Below are 22,574 nucleotides of genomic sequence, written 5' to 3'. Positions count from 1 at the left end.
CTCAAAGAACATACGCAAGTCACTGTTACAGCATTTCCACTATCTATTTTTAGCATTAGTGATCTTGAGAATGTGTCTGTGTGCGCCTGCCACTCAAAACCACCAGGTAAGCGGCGTATCAGTGAAGCAGTGAAGTCAAAGAATGAGAGACTGCAAACACCAACATGGGACTAGTCCAAATGTACTCACTGCATTCTTTATTTTTAAAGCAGTACTAACTTGTTTACCTTAATAAATCCTTTCCGCAGTCCCTCTGGGGGTAATACAAGTATTAATGGGATGATTGGGGGGTCTTTAATCTCCCTCTGGTGTCTCTGGCTAGAAAACCACAATTGCAAGTTGGCTGCCTACGAGTCGGAGGCCCCAATACACACTAATGGAATCACGAAAAAGAAGCCGGACTGCGGGCTAGCGCCACTTACACAGTATTTACATCAGAGTTTGAGTGATAAAAAAATATCTTCATTGTCTAATTGGATGTACAATATCTCTCTCTCCCTTCGTCTTTTCTGTCAGTGTAGTATTTACTCTCATGGACAATTAATGAGTAAAAAAACGCAACATGTTACGACACTTGCAGTGGCGCTTATGGCCTCTAGGGGCATGAGCTACTCGGTACTGCTTTTAAAGCAAACTGTTGAAATACATACACAAATTCATGTTTTCAATACCGCAAGACACTACTGTCAGCGCAGACAATTGACTCTTGGCATCCAAAAGGTTTAGATGCCAAAAGTTGTAAGGTTTATTCATCCACATGAACAGGTCATCTTCTATTGAGGCAGCTAGCAGCCAGGCAAAGAAAAAGACACTTTGGCTGGCACCACCGGGAAGTTTTGAAATACTTTGGCTTGAACAGATGGAAGAGACACCTTCTATAACATATCACAGTTCATTAGCAGCCAGCCAGAACCGCTTCATTCCCCTCCTTTCCACAGAAGATTTATGCTTCTCTTCACAGCAGTGGGGATAATGCGCTGTCAGAGGCTTACAGTGTTGTCAGAGAACATGCTATTGGAGAGATGTGCCCGATCTGAAAGCCAGTCTTCAGCACATTCACTCGAGCACTCCCCAGAATACGCCTTCATAGCCCCAGAGAAATGCAAATGTCCAAATGCATGTCCGGCTCTGTAGTCCCGTTGGAGCCCGCGGAGCCTTCGGGGTAAGATATTCGGTATCTTAATACAGAATCGCTGTCTGTCACGTCTCACACCATTTATTCAGGGGAGGCTCGGCAAACTGTTAACTGTCAAGCTATCAACTGGCTCTACCCTCTGTCTCTAACACTTCTCAAAGAGCTCATTTTCAGATAATAGGCCATACAGGCAGAAAAGTGCTCTTTTTAATTATCTGGAGGATTATGAGCGCCGACATGTTTCCAAATGCTAATAGATGGCAGCTGCGCATCGTTGCATTGAGCCTGTACATTAGCCCCTTCCATTTGGCCAGTGTGCCGAGGGCTCACAGCTGATCTCTGCACACCCCATTTCACACATGTACAAGGCTCAATGGTCAAACTCTGATAATGTCATAAAGGATTAAATAAATACTGACTTCACATGGAACGACTTATGTAAATATTCAAAACATTGTAACTTTGCCACAATGACTTATTGACAGTAAAACAATGGAACAAAATTAATATGAGGAGATTTTTTTTTACCCTTGGGCAAGACAATACGCTCACCTTGCCTTTGTATAACTGTGGTGTGAGTGAGTGGCTCATAGAAGGTAGAATAGTGATGGACTAAATGAGGGTGGCTTCCCCACACTGTACAGAGCGGGCTAACTGAAGATTGCCTATGTTAGCAATTTGGCTGGGTTTTTGGAGCCAGCTGAGGTTCTATATTTAGAATAGGGCGTAAATAAAAAATAGCCGAAGGGAAAGAAAAATATGACAATGTCGTGCGTTTAGACAAGCATGAAGTTAACAATGACATGCCTGTGTTCAACAATGACTTAAAGAGAGGCAAAAAGGTTTCAATGGACAGTCCATTACACGAGGAACTTCCGGAGCCTGCCCCCATTTCCTATCAGGCTTCCTGAAACCAATAGCTTGTCAGACTAAAAAGAAGCATGTAACCACATATCAGCAATTACCCAAGGAACTAGCATTACAGACAACTCAAATTCCCAGAGCTGGAGCATCAGGCATGTGACGATTGACTCCAAATACAACAAGGCAAAAGTTTACTCTATAAACTCCAGTCAAATAGCTACATAACATCTAAACAGCAGACTATTACCTAACAAGGCATTTACCCTAAGTACAATGATATGAGTAGAGTAGAGTCGCTGCTCCTTCACGTCGAAAGGAGCCAGCTGAGGTGGCTAGGGCATCTGTTCCGGATGCCTCCTGGTCGCCTCCCGCGGGAGGTCTTCCAGGCATGTCCTCATGGGACAAGGCCTCGTGGAAGACCCAGGACACGGTGGTGGGACTATGTCTCCGAGCTGGCCTGGTGTCGCCTCGGGATTCCCCCAGAACAGCTGGAGGAGGTGTGTGTGGATCGGGAAGTTTGGGCATCTCTGCTGAGACTGCTGCCCCCGCGACCCGGCCCCGGATAAAGCGGAAGAAAATGGATGGATGGATGGACAATGATATGAGAGCATACACTAGTCATTTATGTCCTGCTAAAACTTAACAACAGCACTAAACCCAGACAGATGTGAACCCGGGAGTAAACATTAAACCAATGAACTCACCCAGATTCACCTTCTTACGTATTGAAATTCCATAAATACACAGCAGCTTCCACCCCACAACATCTTATGTCTCCAGTAAAAAGTCAGTTTGCAAGAACGAAGAATATCTGTATAATACAGTTGTATTTGCAAGTTTCAGATTGTGTTTAGGGATACCGCGTGCTAGTGAATGTGACCAATGAAGAGTTCACCGTGGTGTACATGCTCTGTGATATGGTCCCGATCTCAGTCCCAGAGCCAAGTATGTGCTGGAGGCGGGACCATGCTGCACTCCCATCTATTGATCACTGTCATATTTGTGTGTCGCAGGGCTAATAATAACTAGTTCCTTTTTTTTGTTCTCGGTAAAAATTGTAATCATATGTCTAAAACTACAATGATTATACACAGAAATGACATTAGGCAATTAGTTGACATTAGTGATGCGCGGGTCAGGGTTTTTTTCAACCCGCGGGTCCCGCATTTGGAGCAGGTTCTAACCCGACCCGGCCCGCCCCGCAACGTTGTTCTATTTTTACAGCCCGCCCCGCCCCGCCCCGCACCCGCACCCGCAACCATTAAAAATTACGCGTTACAACTATGATCCGTATGAACAGCACCGGCGTGTCAGCCCCTCACGCGCGCGCGCGCTCTCTCTCTCTCTCTCTCCCCCTCCGAAGAGCGCTGGGCCAGAGGGAGAGAGGAAGAGAGCAGAGGTCGGCCTAACGCGAAGTCACACACAGTCGCACATACGGTGGAAAATAGGAAACATGAAAAACAAAAGCGTTCTCTGGATCACAAGCTACAAAACGCTGCTTGTTTTATGAAAATCCGACGTATATTTACGCTAAAAACCTGCTGTAAAGACGACGGAATAAGTTGTGAATTAATTCAATGAATGCGCGTACGGAGGCATAGAGTGCCCGCGACCGGCATTTTTTGACCCGCCCCAACCCGCCCCGCGATCAAAGGAGAATTTCACGACCCGACCCGACCCGAACCGCGGGCAGACCGCGGGGCCCGCGGTGGAACCCGCAACCCGCGCATCACTAGTTGACATGGTATGAAATTAACGATAAAAAATGTATTTCTCTCAAGAGAGACAAAAAAGCCCACCCAGCCCATTGATTCCAGCCATCCCTGCTTACGATTCACTATATTTACAGCATACTGTCTCATTAGATTTTCTGCTTTAAACTAAGGACAAATTCTGTCGTTTTGTAGTTTCACTTTTACGGCACACATGAGGCAAGAGAATGCAGTTAAAGCACCAAAAGAGCAGTAAGTGCAGAGTATATGAGCCTTCAGGGTCAGGGTAAAACACCAAAGTATACTGAGCAATAACTTCAGAAATCCTAAACCATTTTTAAATTTGCTCCTATTGCTGCGGCTACATAGAGAATATAATATCAGTGCAAGGAAATCAATAACACACGCTGTCTTTATTAATTACAGCTGCTTTGCCGGTGTGTATAGGATTTCAAATCACCATGTTCCATAACGCCCCAAACTCCCACAACAGAAACGTATTTGTTTTCTTCTCCTTAATTCTGTATTTTCTTCTTGGCTTGCTTTGGCGCTACTTTGTCAGGGAAAGTGGGAGACAAAATAATTGCCTCTATATTTCTTGGATTGATTTCTTGCAGAGTTCTAATACAGTGGTCAGGCTGGCACTCAGGCATCCATGACAGGACCAGCGCAGCGGGCTTTGTATTTCAAGAAAAAAAGCACTTAAGCCTCAAGATACTTTTTTATTTTCTATAGCCAGACATCAAGGTCAAGCATTTGTAATCACAATAGGAATCGCTGGAAATGCTTTTTAAAAAATGTCAAGGCGTACAGTGAGGGTTGAGAAGAACTGAACACCATGACCCTTTTCTTTAATTTAACACTCTGTGCGTTTTTGCCTTTAGACATTATTAGATGGTGAAGAGTGGGAAGAGACATACAGCAAAGTATCAGAGCCAGGACTCACACCCTTGACAGTTAACACACAGGTACATAGTGTACCACGGGTTTTATGCTCTCTTCAGAAAAAGCTACACTCATGTACTAAAACGGCTCAAAGTTTCCCTATCTTCTAGGTTCGACTTACAAACTGTCCATAAGCCCCCCCCTTTCAAAGCAAACCTCTGTGCTGTCAGTAGAGCTGTGTTTTGTTGTAGTAAAGCTTCGAGGGATATTTTTGCAGGTTGGTGGAGGGATGAGCTGTGCTACAGTTTGAGCTACAGATTGAGAAATAAGCGGATCACACATAGAGCCATAGGGCTGGAGTAAACTGGAGCAGCATTGAGTACGCGGGTCCCCACATGAAGACTCATAAATTACTCAAACATGCCTTTCAAATGTTCTATCATGCTTTGTGCTTTTTAACATTTCTTTTATACCCGTTTGCATTGGCATTGTACATTTTATCACTTAAAATTAAATGTACTATTGCAATGAAATTCTCGGTCATCGAGGCGTAAACGTGAGTCCCACTGTTTCACACTATTCAACTTAAAACAATATACGGTATTTCAGCCATACATTTTGAGAATATAAAACGCAGGCTGGCAGGGATGCTAAAATGTTTTAATCAATCTAGAGGAGGTACTGAAAACTGAAATTATAAGGACTTCAGAAGCACCAAGTAGCACCACAGCAAGACATCAGTCAGTGTGGGGGGCGTTGAGCTCTTGAAAAGCCGACAGGCAGAGACAGTATAACACAGACAAGCATGAATGAAACACAACTTCAGATATGTTTTCATGGAAACATAATTATGACACAGTTAAGAGCAAAAAAGTAAAAAAAAAAAGAAAAAGAAAAAAAAAAAGAGCAAATTATGTGCCTCTTTAAATGCAACAAACTCCACTGAACCCACTTCACTGGAGCAGGTCACAGTTATTCTTCAGCCTTAACCTCTCAATCTAACACCATCGCTGCACTCAGAGGTGGAGATGCCCTTTGAGCCGTTTTAGCACAGCGTCATGCCATCACACTTCCTTCACACAACCCCTTCACCCTGTGCGAGTGTGTGTATGTGTGTACTTGGTACGCAAGAGTGCATTAGACCTCCGGCGTCAAACCGAGCATCAATTAATGAGCAGGCCAAGAGCACGTCCATCCCGAGACACTCTGCTGCGGGGAGCCACACTGAACAGGGCACGGCCACAGACAGCTGGGGACCTGAATAATTAAGCATGGCGCTTTTCAATGTTTAAGTAAATTACAAGCAGGTGGAGGTGTTACTGCAGATATTATTAGGAGAGAAAATAATGCCTTCCCCACAGAGAGGATGTCATATCATGTGCAGGCACCACTAACACACTGTGTCCTGTACTGTAACAAAAAAAAGGTTTTGTTCTTGATTTTGTGTCACATGGGGTTTTTATACTGACAAGTGGATCAATCGCAGTTTGCAGATTATAGAACAAATAGAAAATAGACTGTAACTAAACATAAGAGCAACAAACAGCAAAACTGCAGCAAATATGACTTTTACATCACTGAAAACAGCGGCGCTGTATCATCGTAAATGACCAAAAACACATCAAAAGTAGGTGTTCTGTTATATTAATTATTCTGTTGAATATTAACCATGCATTATTATAGAAGTGATGACCGGTGTTCCATTCAGCCCCATTCGTTATGATCCTAAGTGGTCTGTGAAATAAACACAGACCACTGCGTGGACCACTGCGTATAGGCTGTTCCTTAAAAGAGTAAAAAAGGCGGGAGTGCTCCAGAGCCTGTCAATCATAGATTTAGGCTTACACTTTTTATTTCTAATACACAAAAACCAGCGTGGTAAAAAAAAAACTCACTTAGCCCAGCGTTGCCACATGGGTCACAGCAATTTTTAGAAAAATAAGAACTCTTTGGCGCCAGGCTTTTAAGCAGTTCAAGGGAAGGTCAATGTACTCATAGGAACCATGTTTACCAAGTGTCTTTTGGAGTCGCAATGTCAGCTCCCCGCCATGAGGACCAAAGGGAAGTGCGTTCCTCGTCCATTGGTATGAATGCAAAAAAAAAAAAAAAAGAGTGGTGCGCACTGAATGGGTGCTGCTGCCGGGTGCTCTCTCATCGAATGCAATTTCTCCATCTGTGAGATCAATAAAGTATCATCTTATCTTATCTTATCTTAAACACCTAATAACAATGCTTATACCATGGTCTGGCTGAATACTCGATTCTGATTGGCTCCGCTTCGCGTCGGATGGTTCATGCCATCGCGTCATCCAGTTATTTCTGATAATGGGCACCTCGTTGTGCATTATCCCTTACATCAATGACAGACACCCGCCCTTCGCTTATTGGTTCATTCAGCTTCCTCGCGTTTGCTCCGCTCTAGAAATGTAGTTGATGAACATTTTTAGTGCATCAAGGTAAGTGATGGTTATCAGTTCAGGCGATAACTACACGGGCCACATGTGGCCCCCAGGCCTTAGTTTGTCCACCTCAGTGCTTGAAAGAAGTCAGATATCAAATACAGTATGTATTTAATATCTGTATTGTGAAATGTATTTTTGCTCACTAAAAGCTTGATCTTTTCTGCCTTTCGATCACATCTAAAACTTAACTCTTACACACATTGTGTTCCACAACTTATTTGTTCCTCAGTATTAAAGAAAGAGAACCTTTGCATTCAGTTAGATACCGTCTGTGACACTTCAGCTTTACTTTAAGGTTTTTATTTACAAAAGCCCAAACTAAAGCAGCCCAAAGCCCAGGTTTCGGGTAAGTGTGACTTGTTTACTGGTGAATTAATACTGACAGTCAATCCAATACCATCGGTGTAATATCCTTTTGCAGTCTTCTGACTACCAGACCAGAACCAGTGCAGTAGAAAAGAAAAACTTGTACCAAAGCCCACAGTGCACGTCATGTTTGGTTTAATTTTGCAGATGTTGGTTGTAAACTAAATTCCTGTGTTGCTTTAAGCCCACATACTGTAAATGGAGAGGTTGTACAAGTCTTGTGAAACATATGTGAGCACAAGTTACGCTTGAGAGTTCTGTACATGAACTTTTAACCGCACATCATGTATCGTCATCATGTATTTTTCAACACTGTGATAATCTGCATTTCTCTCCATCCTGCTATTACTAAAGTGGGATTTGTAGCAGTAAACCACTAATATGTGACTCACACGTAATAAACAAAGCTCCAATGATTGGCAGCCATGACGCTCGCTACCATCCAGTGAAATGGTCTCAATTTGGTGGCATAAACCGCTCGCTTGGATTTCAATTTCTCTTCCCAGATGAGAGCAGGCGGCACGGCGACTGCTTGTGATTTGTCGCCCATGTCTGCACGAGTGGAGTAAACAGCGATCAAAAACTGCTGCAACTTACGCACGCACCTACACGCGACGGCCTAAACAGCGAGGCAGAGCTGACACGCGGCGAAAAGTACGAGATCTTTTGGAGGTGATATCAGAGACTTTTGATGTGGGCGGCTTCCTCTGAGCTGCGAGTGCGCCGCTGTTTCATTTTCTCCTTCTCACCCTCTCTCTCACACTGAAGCCCAAAGCCCAAGAGAAATTAGTCACCTCACGCCGTGCCGAGGAAAAAAAGAAGACTGCAAGGGAAACGGGAAAAAACACAGTGTAAAGAAAGTGTTTGCTTATAATTCCACCGTCGATGTTGGAAATGGATTAAAATCTCTCATGGCTCGAAAAAGGGCAGATCAATCTCCAAAACATCAGGAATAGTCTTAGCTAAGGGTGTAACGATTCAGCCGGTCTGTTTAAATTACAAAGTATTAACAGGTACTTTGGTTCGTTATTAGATACACAATGGCTGCTTTGATTTGAACCATAGATCAGGAAAAATTAACATATTACACACAGTTCTTTTCAGCCACGTAGCCTGGCATTATAAATGGTAACTCAGATTATCAAAATTGAATGCAAGCTCGAAATAATTGCTATCTTTTGAGCGACAGAGAGGGCGTTTGAACAGATGAAAGCAGAGCATGAACCGCGGCTCCCCTTCAGCTAATTCTATCAGATTCCTCTTTCCCCATCTTGTTCACCAGACCCAGGGCTCCCGCACAATAAATGTAATAGCATGGGCTCACTTTCTATTTAGAAAAGCTTTGAAGATAAGTCATCTCTCCGCTTTTGTTGCGGAAACCAAATCGGAGGGCAATGTCTACAGGGTCAAAAAAAAAAAAAATCTGTGTAGCATTTGTTCAATCCATTTTTAAATTGAAAAACAAAAACGAAATTACCAAGAAACATCTGAGCATATTTCGTTTCGTGTAATGAAACAAAATCACTCAAAATATCGATTTCAATCTGACACATAGAAAACACATTTTGGAAGCACAGGCTCAGAGCGTGATTAGGATTTATTCTCAGTTTCCTCTGTACAGGCCATACCGACATTTGCTTGTCTCTCCCCAATGGCACACACAGAGATATTATCTGATATTTTCTTTTTCCAATGGCTAGTGCAGCTTTTGTGTACATTCGGAGGCTTTGCGCTTAATAGATGCAGGCACTTCACCCTGGCTACACGTATAACTGATTTCAGAAGTCAAGGCACAGCTTCTCGCCTCACGGAGAAGCACAAGGGCTGCTTTAGCAGTGACCGCCACCTCCCCCGTATTGCACTTCACCGGTCTAACGGCAATAAATAAAGTAGCCTAATAAGAACGGTCAGGCGAATGTCTGGTTGAGCGTACGCACGGGGCATGGGCGCACCGACTTTTGGTACAGCTGTTTCTGCATCCCCTCGGTACACCTCACACCGAGGGCATGTACCGCTTGTTCCAGAAGTATGATTTTCCTGATCAGAAACTGCCCAATATCATCAGCGCGAGACAAGCAAATATCAATAATATGGCCCGCATACAAAGGAAACTTCGGCTGCCGCAGACGAATAAATCCTGATTGATTATACAGTATAATCATGCTCTGAGACTGTGCTTTCAAAATGTATCTTTCTATTTAAGCGTAAGATTGAAAATTTAAGTTATTTTGGGAAATGCTTACAGCAAATGTTTCAACAGTAGGTCATTTCGTTTATGTTTTTCCAATTTGAAAAACGAATGACACATGGATTGTCAAAATACCTCACTATCACTGTTTTTATGGCAGTGCTAGTGATCGGATTTCTGTGGAATAATCAGCTGTTTGACTAAATTGCCCGGTAAGTCATAAAGTATATATAAAAATAATTTGCTATGTTGCCCAGCCCTTTTTGTTGATAAGTAGCCAAAAGAATCGAGGCTCAAATCACGTCCCAGATCCAGTGAGGGAATTGAACTGGAATAACCAGTGTAAGAAACACCAGGCTAATTTTGTATACAGCGTAATTGCGATTTTCTGCCCAAATTACAGTCTAATGATTACATGACATGAGGTAGAGCTCGACAACAGTAGCATAGTGGAGCTGGCATGAAAAACACACAGTGCATAAGAACCCTGGGGCATTCAAAGGCAGTGTGATGCGAAGAAAAAAAAAATGTCAGCAAAAGAGGAAGGCTCCCTGACTCCCTGAGGAAAGTAGGGTTTAGAAGTGGCCTTCGCGAATTCTGAAATTCCCCAACCAGTGCTACGGGCTGGCAGTTCAGGGTTCCACGAGAACTTGAGGAGTGAGTTGCTTTCTGCTCCCTTGGATAAGTTGAAGGGAATTCACTGCATTGGCACAACTTTTAGAGTGAGAGGTGCCAAAATCAGTGCCCGTGCTTTCAGTCAAGGAAACAGTGAGAGAGAAGCCTGGAGAGACAAAGCTTAAAATGAGTGCCATGGAAGTGTGGATTCCTGTGCTCTGTCCTCTTAAACTGCATTGAGCATGTGCACCTACAGAGATCAGCTGTGCCAAGGGATTCTGTTGTTTTCCAGGCACAAAACGATTTTTGTTTTTATTGTTTCTGTTTTTTGCTGCAAGTTAAAGTCCCTTGCTCTCAGTCCATTTGGTCATGCTTATATCAATGGTATCAAATATATAAGTGTATATCACAATGATGCCTTAGATGTACCAGAGGTTGTAGTTTTTCTTCAAACACAAAGGGAATCTCTCCAGCTGGAGTGCACACATAGCACACTACAGAGCAGCATGTTTTGGGGTGCTGAAATCTCACGTAATCACGTATAGTTTTCTGACTTAAGTTCATATTGTGCTACTAAGCCAAATCTGCAGAGCTGCTGGTGAATATAAAATCCCTAAAATGATGCAATATCCATGATTTCACGGTTGGTGCTGCAGTGCTGTGTTCTCAGAGACAAGACTTGGGCTGTGACATGTCTTATACAAACTGACGCGCTTGTCGCTATACTCCAGGAGATGCAGAAATGTCACTCCCCTGTGGAGACTTCGTAAAACCATGCATTCTTAACAGGTGATTTTCAGTGTAGAAGTACCCCTGGCTGTGCAAAGCTTTGCGAAGTGTAAAAACTCAGACACATCTATTGTTTTGTCTCATACAGACAAACAGCAGCCAGACTCTTATATTATGCCCTATTGATCTGACAGAGTGAGCAGGAAGTAGACAGAGAACACAAATACAGCCTGGGGTGGCTTCTTAAAAGTCAAGAAAAGCTTCTTATCCATGTGTTCTCTCTTCCTCTGGAAAAACCTGGTGGTTGATACGCATGACTCAGTGCTATACCTTCTTCGGGCTTTTGTTGCACACAGCTGAAGCTGCAAGGTAACATGTTCAGGCTTTCATGCACTATAGCAACTTTCAGCGGAGACTTATGAGAATAGAGCGGGAAACAGGTACAGATGTACCTTTCTCAGTAAGCCTTTAGACCACAAAACCAATTCCACAAGTATTGATGAAAGCTTTTCAAAGTCCTCAATGAAACTTACTTAATCTCAAATACAGTCCAACTGTCATTGGGATCCAATCTGCAGAAACGCTGCTGTGGCCTTTGCTCTGCCTGTCAGCAACACCAACCAATAACATGGCACAATAAACCCCTCCAGAACAACAGTGGGCCGCAGGCAGCTTCAAGGGCTACTGACGGCAATCTATAAAACAATATAATAGGCTGCCTGTCAGTGACTGTGAAAGAGAAGATCTACACTTCCTCTGACTCTCAGAGGGGACTTAAATGAATCACAACAGAATTGTATCAGCCACTATGGGAGTGTAAGGTTATTACCAATCTGGTATTCTACAGGATGAAATGCGATTATGGCAATAATTGAGGGGAGAAAAAACAGCTGACCGCACAATGCTTGTCAAGGGGATGAAGGGCAAATACAGGAGCAGGGGACTGTAGATAGTGAGGAGGGAAAAAAGACAAAGTTTGTGGCTATCATGAATAGTCAATAGGAAGGTTGATTAAGATACATATAAAATTAAATTCTACAAGACAGGGTAAGGTATTAAATTAAATGAAAAGCCTATAATGCTCTGATGACAACCCCAAATCGTAGTTTTTCCATGTATTATGGACAAGTCCTTGAACATCCATCACATCACTGTCCATATAAAAAAGTATATGGTCAGAGTGCATACCAAGCCAGCTTAGACAGTATAGGATAAAACTACAAAGGAATCTGCTTACTCACAAGTCAGCAAATAGTCAGTGAGAGAAAGATGTGACTTAAATGTGAAACCATTGAATGGAAATGTTATATTAACTTAACGATAAAGTCTACACATTTAAGTCAGTGTTGTCTTATTAGTACTAAATCAGAAGTAGTTTTGCAAGAGGATGGCATCTTACCTGTCGTTGGGATTTTAATCCTGGGAGACGTCTCCTTTATTTATTCTCCATTGTCCACACTAAACACGAGCCTTCTTCAGAGAAATGCCATTTCCATGTCACTTCCAGACATGCACCGGCGCCACAACGCATTTAACCGGACACACCGACGGTCAGCGCTCAATCCGCGAGTCACAGATTTCTCAATTGATGCTGCTGCTGCCGCTCGTCACTTGCGCGGGGAGAAAGTCTATAAAAGTTCCCGGTCCGCCCGCTAAACCGTCACAAACGCCGCACCGCTGATCGTCACTCATACTTCTTAGCGCGGGGCATGTTGCGCTCCCCTCGTCTCACTCACCGGCTCCTCGTGGCTTTTCGGTCTCCGCGCAGTCAGAGAAACTGATTGGAGATGTCCGAGGCATCCGAGAGCGCGGCGGAGATGACAGACAGTGAGAGGCACGGCGGTGGGAAACGGAGCTTTAGCGTCATCCAGTGGAGAATGGCAACACTGCAGCTTCACGGGCTGTCCACGCGCACCGGGACTGGTCTGGTGGCGGGCGAGTTGTCTTTCTCGTTTAAGGTTATAAGGCCGTACCTCCCACTTGTGTCCCAAAGTAAAGCTCCACTTTCTACAAATGCCAACGTTGTTTCTTCAGATGTATGACGGGATTTTTGGACACCGCCCCCGGAAATTGGCAGCATTTTCCGTGACATTACAGTCGGCTTTGTTGATCTCTTGTGTGTGTAATAACATTTCTGGAACCTTGGGCGCCAGAGCCGGATTTGGCCCACGAACCTGACGTTGCATATCCCTGGTGTAGGATATATAGGCTGCCAAATACCCTAAGTCTATAAAGCAGGGGTGTCCAAACTACGGCCCGCGGCCCACTTTTAATTGGCCCACTGCCATTTCTACATTTTTAATTAATTTTTCCTTTTTTAAATTTTTTATTTTATTTAATATATATTAAATGAAAATCAATTTATAGAAAGCTGTGATGAAGACTGTTTTTTACTTTAAGCATATTCAATTGAAAAGCATAGCATTTTATAGCCTGGCTAACACCAGACTAAAATCACAAGTGATATTTAGTCTGGGGACCACCAATTCATTAGGTGTGTTTAAGATGAGCGAGGCGCTGCAGGCGGCTGCAGGCGAGCGGTGCATGCCGGTCAGAATCGCTGTGACGCCACCTGTGCGACGGTGCCCGTATTCTCGTGAGACCGAGCGGCTGGAGCGCCTTGGGTAGGCGAGCGAAGTTGCTTTTCTCCGCCTCGCTCGGCTGGCTGAACTACAAAGGCCAAAGGGATTGTGGGAAATGAAGTGCCGTAAACACGTACGCTGACAGAGGACTGACAGATGATTGGATATGAGTTGTGTTTAGATCGGAGACGTGTTGCCGTGACGCTCCGCAGCTCCTGCATCCTTTTTTCTCATCACCAAGATCTACTTACATCTGCAGAAATGCTTCAGAGTCTTCATATTTGACAGAAAGTGCCCGTGTGTTCAACATATGGCCTACATTTTAATATGCATAAGTTTATTATTCTAATCCCAAACTGTAAGAGGAGAGTCTGTTATTTTAGCTGTAGTGATGGGGCGTCTGTCTGGTGTGTGGGAGAAGCAGAAATGTGTTCACAAACTTTTAAAATAGTTTTATTCCCAACTCTTTCTAACAAACGCGAGACGCTGCGTGACCTGAGGCTCCTCTCTGTTCTCGGGGCTGAGATGTGTCTGCCTTGATTAGAGGCGCCTTTCTCCGCCCTCTGACGCCACCGCCTGGTCTCGTCTGGAATCGAGGCGAGGCGCCTCGCATCTTAAACACACCTATTTTCTCGTAGGAGAGGTGTGGTTTACGATCGTCCATAGTCGTTTATTGGGCGATACGGAAAAAAAAAAAAAAAAGTCTCATGCGTCTGCACGTAGCCATAGCCAATCGTATCATCGTATGAGATGACGTATGACGTACCCGCTGTAAACTTTTGAGCTAAATTATTTAGAACAAGGTCTAAAGCTTGATCAAAAAATACCATCGTGTCTGCTGCTGTCATGTTGGATCCGTAAATAAACTTTTTTTTAAATTATCCGTAAATAAACTACAAGCTTCCGTATATCGAATAGCGCGTCATCGTCTTGCCGTCCCTCCTCGCTCTGTGATTGGTTCCCAAATCCACCGGAGATTTGGCCATGGTCCCCAGGCTGTTGTGCAGTTCGAAATAATTCGAGCGCACACAGCAGCCTGGTGTTAGCCAGGTTAAGCATTTTATTGAATTTGCTAACTTTAATTGTGAAGTGAAGTGTGAGGTGAAGTTATATATCTGACCTCTACTGAGTGCGGCCCAGTTGTTTATATATTTTTATGTAAAGTTTGGACACCCCTGCTATGAAGGCATAGTTTTCCTTAGGCTATTTTTTTTTCTACTTTTTTCTACTAGTAAATAGTCACGGTCTGACACATTGTGTAATGAGTAATGTTTCTTAAAATTTGGGGGAAATGTTTCAAGAATTTTAAAGCACTGCACGAGCTAGATAATCAAAGCTGGAAAGCGGTTGTGAGGACCTTCACATTGGTGCCTTGGCCAAGGATGGCACATGGTTTGAGCTAGGCTAACTTTTTTTTTTTAGCATTTATAAGCAGGAGCTTGCAGCAAATAGATAGTCTTGATAGTGATGAAAAACCCTTCCCAAAACAACCCTTTAATAAGCATTGTATGTGCTGATCATTAGGCCGACGGTGGTTTAGTTTACTGTGCTGCTCCTTTCAGGCAACTTATCTTTGGTAAAAATGGCCGAATCCATACCTTTCCGACCATAGTTGATGAACAGTTTAGAAAATATTGCCTAGGCCAAAGATGGTTATTAGTTCATAGTTTCGTTTCACTATGAACTAATAACCATCTAACTGGTTTCAGGTTTAGCTTTGAGGCTTTGACTGTTACTAGATCAGACCTAATAATCCTCGTTCCCCTGTATGTCTCTGAAATACCACCTCTACTTTCCTACAAGACCTAGTCTATAAAGGCTTCCTTCTAGTAATTGCATTATCATCCCTCCGTTTCTCTGGCACTCACTTTGGTCTGGCCCCTGAAAGGCAGGAATGGGTGGAATAATCGATACCAACCTTTGAAATGGCCTGTGGAGATGGGAGTCCTGCATTTGGATGTTGATTTGATTGATCTTGGACACCCTCAGAGTGTTATCATCATAAAACCACAAGCCATCTTCCTTGTGTACAAGACAACACAACACCAAGTAGTGCAAGGTAATGCAGTGGTATTTGCACTCGCAGATCATAGCTGCTTAGTACAAAGCATACAAACCGCAATGTCGTAAAGGCATCCATATTGATATTCTTTATATTTTTAATTCAACAGTACAGATGCATTAAGTCCCAATTTACTTTTAAGGGCCCATATTATGATTAAGTGATGAGCTCAGTTCTTAAAATATGTTATTCGTGTCCAAATGTATTTCACCATTCACAATTATTGCGTAATATTATTGTGTAACTGTGACCGGCGGCACAGGGGAGCAGCGGCGAGAGCTTGTGCTAGAACGTCCAGGGTTCGATGAGGCCTTTCTGTGTGGAGTTTATTTGTTCTCCCCATGTCTCCGTAGGATTTCCTCCGGGTTTTCCGCTAAAAACAGACAGTTTGAGTGAGAGTGTGAGAGTGCAAGTGGGGTTCAGCAGATGGAAATGATCCCATGGCTACAATCCGGAGTGTTGTGTTCACATGCATGTACCATGTGTGTTCATTACTTATGAGTAAAGGAATGAGTAAAAATGATATCATGATATATATACATGATGATCAATAACAGAGACAATATAATGCCCCTGTCGTTAGGCTTATACACATTTAGAAAGCCTTTAGGGAGCAACATGACTGGAGCTATAGGAGAACCCTGCAGTGCCGGCTCCAAAACAAACTGACTTAGGGTGTAGTAAGAGGGTGGAAATAAAGATTATTGGCCTTAAAATACATTGTGATGCCAATAAAACGGAGGGTGCAAAATTCTAAATTGGGTTTGACTTTTGTAAATACTGTACATTTTAAGGCCCAAAGGCTTTATTAGACAGGACTGTTTTGCACATACAGGGTGAAGTATGGTGAGAGATTTTGTTATTTGTCAGTGCCCTGCAGCAGATATATGTTGCAGCCCCAAGGACCCTGGAATCTACTCACTATCACTGTGATAGTAATACGACGAGGTGTTTAAGACTAAATTTAAGTGAGGATTTATTATTCATTGGGTTGTTTCCTTGCTGGATTAGTTGTTGTCATCAACCAATAAAACAAAATCTGTTATTAAATTACAAACAGCTAACATTTTCTTTTTTCTTTGACCTTCTACTCAGGGGCAGACTGGCCATATGTCCATTCTGGAAGAGCACAGAAGGGCCACTGGCTCTAGGGCCACCGGTCTGGCTCTGACTTTACCTTACCCTTACCCCCGGGCGTAACCGAGCTTTACCCAAAGCTAAAAGCTTACCCTCTTAACTCCCGCCTGAACCGAGAGGATCTTTTTCCTCACGTCATCAGATTTTTTTTCCATCATTTTTTTGTTGGGTATTCAACTCATTTTTGTAGCTCATTTTTGTCACATTTTTGTCATTTTTTTCTGTCTAATTGTTGTCATTTTTTGGTCAAATTTTTATCAAATTTTTGTCACATTTTTGTCATTTTTTTTGTTTGTTATTTTTTGTCACTTTTTTGTAATTGTTTTTGTCATTTCTTTTGTCATTTCTTTTGCAATTTTTGTGACATTTTTGCCACTTTTTCATCCATTTTTCATCACTTTTTTGTCAAACTTTTCTCACTTTTTTGTCACATTTCCATCATTGTTTTCATCTCAGTTTTGTTGCCATTTTCACAGCTTTTTCCAGAAGCTTTTGGACTGGGGTAAAAGCCAAACTGGAGAAAATGTGCTCGGTTCAGGTGGGAGCTAAGGGTTTAAAAGAAAAGCGTCCAAAAACAAAAATGCGCCGGAAAAGCAACAAAAAAGTGACAAAAAAGTGACAAAAACACAACAAAATGTGACGAAAACGTGACGACAAAGCAATGAAAAAAGCGATGAAAAAAACAATAACATGGGAAAAAAAAAAACGAAAAACAAGTGACGAAAACACACCGAAAAAGTGACGAAAACACGCCAAAAAGCCACAAAAAATTAATGACAGTGCAGGATTTTAGAGGCAGTTGTGGTGAACAGGTCTAGGCTCATTCTACACATTAGGACATGGCTGGAACATGTAGGGGGAGAACAATACTTAATTTTAACATTTTTAAACTCTGTATAGTCCCTTTAAGGCGGGGGGGTAAGATGTTAACATATGTATTTGTGGAAGTGTCACATTTACGCTAATTTGGGCCAGGCTGACCAGAGTCCAGGGCTGTTTTTCGGTCCCAGTCCGCCCCTGCTTCCACTCATGTATTAGAACCCCCACAGTTCAAGACTTGATAGGCAAACACAATGTTCACAAACAGGGCATGGGTTCCCTTGATTGTTCATTCTATAAAACAGCATCACAGGACTCCTGGATGCATCAGCTGTTGCCCACCATTCACCAAAACACCCGTCGAAAGGAAGTAAACAACAACAAAGTACTCTCGATAGCCCGTTACTTTACACTTACATTAACACAAAAGTTGCTGCTAATTTAGTGTTATTTACTGCACTTCATTTATTATTAGGATCCCAAAGTCATGAAGCTTCCTTCTCCGTCTCCTCTTGACAGAGAAGAGATGACCTCATTAATCTTTAGTGCATTCAATAGACCTATCTTGTCATCCCCTGTCAGCGTGGTTTGTGACACGGCTCTGCTCATTAAATTATGTGACAGGATGAGGTCAGTGTTGAGCCCAGGTGTCTCAAGCTGTGTGGAAGCTGATAAACCCAGTCATATTCCCTTATGAGATCAACAAGAGCGTTGTAACTGCAACCGAGGAGGGGGGTGGGCTTTGTGGTCAACTGAACTGAAAAGTATATTTTAATACCATGCTTTATAATATTGGCGAATTAAACCCTCTGCTTTTTCAGCAAAGCAGTGATGTTTAAGTAGCGATGCACCCCCGTCATTGTGACTTAACATTTTGTTGACAGCTAGGCCAATGTTAGCAAGATATCAACTATAAAATATGCAAATGAATGTTAAGAGCTCAGAGTTGCCACCTCTTGGACTCTAATGGCACTTGTTGTGTGTACAAAAGACCAAAAAGGCATTGAATAATTTGTAAGTGTTCTCACCCATAATTGTGTTTCGCATAGATGCGTTTTTGCTGCGTGTCTTTATGTTTTCCTTGCAGAGGCACCTTCCCTCACAGTCCTATTCTTGTCATTTTGTGATTACTTTGAGTCACTGAGGAAAAATAGACTTGTGTGGGCTCTGTGGTCCAGCATTGATTGTGGTGGTTCAGCCTAAAATAACAGCCCCCTGTTGCGAGCCGCTCAAGCCCTCTGCCTGAACTCTCTCTCGCTTTTGCAGCATAAGTGTATTTGAAGACGGTGGGATGTCTACCAGAAAATTGCAAGACGAAAAATAGTGGGCATAATAGCCTCAGGAATGGAACAAGCCATCAATAATGCAGAGGGAAGCCACGGTTAATGCCCCCTTAATTCAACAGGTCTGCAGACAGCAGGGTGGTTACGGTCGCAGATGTTCAATGCGAGTCAGCTCCATCAGGCTTTAGAGCTTTGTGTGGTGCGGCCGTGCCAGGACTCTCCCTGACCTCAGTCCCGATTACACCTCCATTAAAGTGTTTTCATCTCAGCCCCATCGTAATGGAGTTTCCAACTTTCCACAAGTCTCTCAGACACCGCTGGGAGCTGTAACAAAAGAGAGAAGAAATAACTTTCAGACACAGCCAGATATATTGTCAATTTAGAAGGAAAAGTTCCAACAGCAAAAAGTGGATTTGAATTTGCTACGGAAGGTTGTTAAAACAAACACACCTCATTTGTGGATGTATGGCGGGGTGCCCAAAGTGCGGCCCGGGGGCCAAATGCGGCCCTCAGACCAATTAATGGTGGCCCCTCTTGCTGTATCGGTACACTTCACCAGAGATGGACCTTTTTATTTGAAATGTAATAATTCTATACAATTCTAACCGATCAACTAACATTTTATTGTGAGACAGAGCTGGCATGAAGGTTTTAAGCTTAAATAGAGGTATGGGGCACAATTTAAACCTCTGCTAGTCGAAGGTTTTGCGGCACTAACTACTGATCTACGGCCCTTCACCCCGTGTACACTTCAATATGCGGCCCCCCATGAAAAAAGTTTGGACACCCCTGATGTATGGACTTACAGTATATTACAGTTTCAGTCCCAGACTACCACAGGATATTTGTATTATGTTGTTCTGTATTCATACCAGTATTCATTCAGGCCATATCTTTCAAAGCTCTTGTAAAGTGTGGAAAATACTGTGTATTTTACATTTGGTTTAGCCATTTTGGTGGCACATTTAATATGTTTATCTTGATCATACATCAACATGCTGTTCTTGGAATCAGATTATCAAATAGCCCAAATAATGTTCAGAGTATAGAATTCCTTACCAAATAATATACAAACTGTTGACTTATAAAACAAAATGTGTACAGCCTCAGGAGTGCTGATGATAACAAATGATAGAAAAATCCAAATAAACTATGAAGGGTTTATGTGTTTCTGTTCCCGGTGCAAATAATGGAATGATTTAAGTTCAGATTTAAAACAATGCTCATGTATGAACAGCTCAAGTAGAAATATAAAGACACTCTTTTCATGGATTTTCAAAAATTAGTTTACTTTATATTTTTGTTATTATTTTTATTCTTATTATTCTTATTATGATATATGTATTTTCTGAGTTTTAAGAAACTTTTTAAAGCAACAGGAAATTGATGTCAGTGAATTGTGTTTGGAATGCGCTGGTGAAGATAAGGTAAACTTCTTCCCAGTACTTTTCGCAGTTGTAAACTTGGCATTTGGAAGAGAGTTCACAAGTTTACTTTTGTTATTTTTGTGTCAGCCTTTATGCTTACATTTTTTGTAGAGGTGTGTTGTGTTGCTCACAAGTTCAAAATTAAATTCCTTCATTTAAAAATCCTTCATTCAGTTCTTGCAGCATTTGTGAGTTCACAAACACACAAGAATCCATCTTGAGCTGCTTGATCTTGATCTGTTAAAATGTCGAAGATCAGTATTTTGCCAAATTTGCCAAATGTTGCATTATTAGTCTTACCTTGAGCAACACGAGGTATGCTACAGACTTACAAATACACAACATTAACATTATAAAAACTAAATATTTAAATCAATTATGACTTGTTGTTTTGGCACTTGGCTGTGATTGGCCAAAACAAGTACTTGATGCAATCAGCAGCAAATGCTGCAAATGATTTAAACTGGAGCCATCCCAGAATAATGGAATCATAGAAAGCAAATGTTATTGGCACTGTTATATCAATCTGGCTCTTTCCAGGTACACAGTCGATCACGTTTGGATGGGACTATTTAACTGAGTAAAAACACCAGAATATTGCACATGGTTTGGTACAATGTAATTCTAATCTGAAAAATGTGGCAAAAACGACTGAGAAAAACTTAATAGCCGACAGTACTAAACGACCTCAGGACGTGTTCGCGGTGCTCTGGTGCTGCCTGGTGGACAGCATCTGTTATTGCACACCTTTAGATTGCAGATTTGATACAACAACATTTATTTTTAAACTCAAAATATGAAAATAATTACATTTTTTTATTCTGTGAAAGCTTTTTTTTAAATTTTATTTCTTTATTTTAATCTTCTTCATGCATACCCGTATAGCCTTATAGTTTTTAAGTTTTTATTGCTTTTTTTTTTTTAGATCTAAATTCTGTGTTATGTTTTAGGTTATATAGGTTATATGTTTTAGCAATGGCAATAATTAGCTACTATTCTGACTGATTTTGAATTGCATACTTAGGTCATGCAACACAGTGAAGTGAATGAAATCTCCTTACTATTGGCATCATACGGGGAGACTCCCTCTGTGCTGACCTGCCCACAGATCACTCAACAGGTCGATACCGTCATGTTTACTTGATAGCTCTGAGAGTATGACTTGTCTATTTAAATCAATCAAAAGTCTCAGCAATACCTAAGGATGTCGGCCATGATGCTACTGTAAGGTTTGAAGGGGGATGCTCACTTGTACTGAATTTCAGATTCAATTTATTCAGTTATTTAAACATGTAAAGCAGGGGTGTCAAACATACGGCCCACGGTCGAGTATGTCAAAAAAAACAAGTAAGTCTTTAGCCCATTCCTGTGCGGAGTTATGAATTTTTAAAGAATAACCAGAATGCTCATTCTAGCCACTAGGGGGCATTAAATAAAAAAAAGGATAGAGTTCCACACGTGTCCAGCAGAGGGCACTGACATAATAAGAGCTCAGGATATGAACAACACATTATATAGCCATGTGGTAAATGGACAGTCTGCCCCAGGGCGGCTGTGGCTTCAATAAAAGTTTACCACCACCAAGTGAATGAATAATGACTACCGCACTTTCAGGAACTTGTGACACAGGCTTGTAAAGTGCAATACAAGTGTAAGCCGTTGTCATTGATGAAGCTACAGTCAAGTTGGGGCTTTGATCAAATCACAGCTTATTATTATTCATTTATTGGAAACATTTTCTCTATTATATGTGGCCCGCGACCCGCCGGGGGAGCTGAATTTCGGCCCGCGACCCAAAATGAGTTTGACACCCCTGATGTAAAGGGAGGAAAAAATATTCATCTGAAAAAAACAAAAAAAAAACAGTCTGAAATGGAACAGGCAGAACCTAAATCTTATTGCGCCTATCCCAGTGTACTTTGCACCTTTTTTCAATTCATTTTTTTCATCATTATAATTTTGATATTTGGTTATTCGAATAGTAAAACTGTATTCATGTGTCACTCAAATAAATAGGCTACAAACTAACACAGTAACCTGTTTGTAGAATTAGGCCTGTATTTGTTACCTAAGGCAAAATCGTGTCATCTGCTTGGATGGAGAACAGAAAGCAGTGACGTAGCCCGTGTACGTTTCGGTGATCCTAAAAAACAGACGTCAGACCATTGAATTCTCTTGCATTTCATATTCCAATATGAATCACGAGCCGCGAACGCAAAACGTGCATTTAAAGCTAAACCTTCTCTGTATTGGCCTGTGAACGCTGATTCGCAGTGCAGGCCTATCAGAGCAGTTCTTGTAAACCTGA

The 22,574-nt window shown here is 42.1% G+C and overlaps 1 protein-coding gene across 1 annotated transcript in view; it reads right to left on the bottom strand.

Annotated features, from left to right (window-relative positions):
* tafa3a (TAFA chemokine like family member 3a) overlaps positions 1-12,790 on the bottom strand; it is a 106,708-nt gene extending 93,918 nt beyond the window's left edge. Inside the window, exon 1 of the mRNA XM_079578345.1 lies at positions 12,356-12,790. The gene's annotated coding sequence lies outside the window, so the exon portion shown is untranslated. The remainder of the gene's footprint in view (positions 1-12,355) is intronic.
* Positions 12,791-22,574: the final 9,784 nt, after the last annotated feature.

Source organism: Gobius niger (assembly GCF_951799975.1).
Source record: "Gobius niger genome assembly, chromosome: 20".
Lineage (NCBI taxonomy): Eukaryota > Metazoa > Chordata > Actinopteri > Gobiiformes > Gobiidae > Gobius > Gobius niger.
This window is presented reverse-complemented; position numbering and strand designations above follow the sequence as displayed.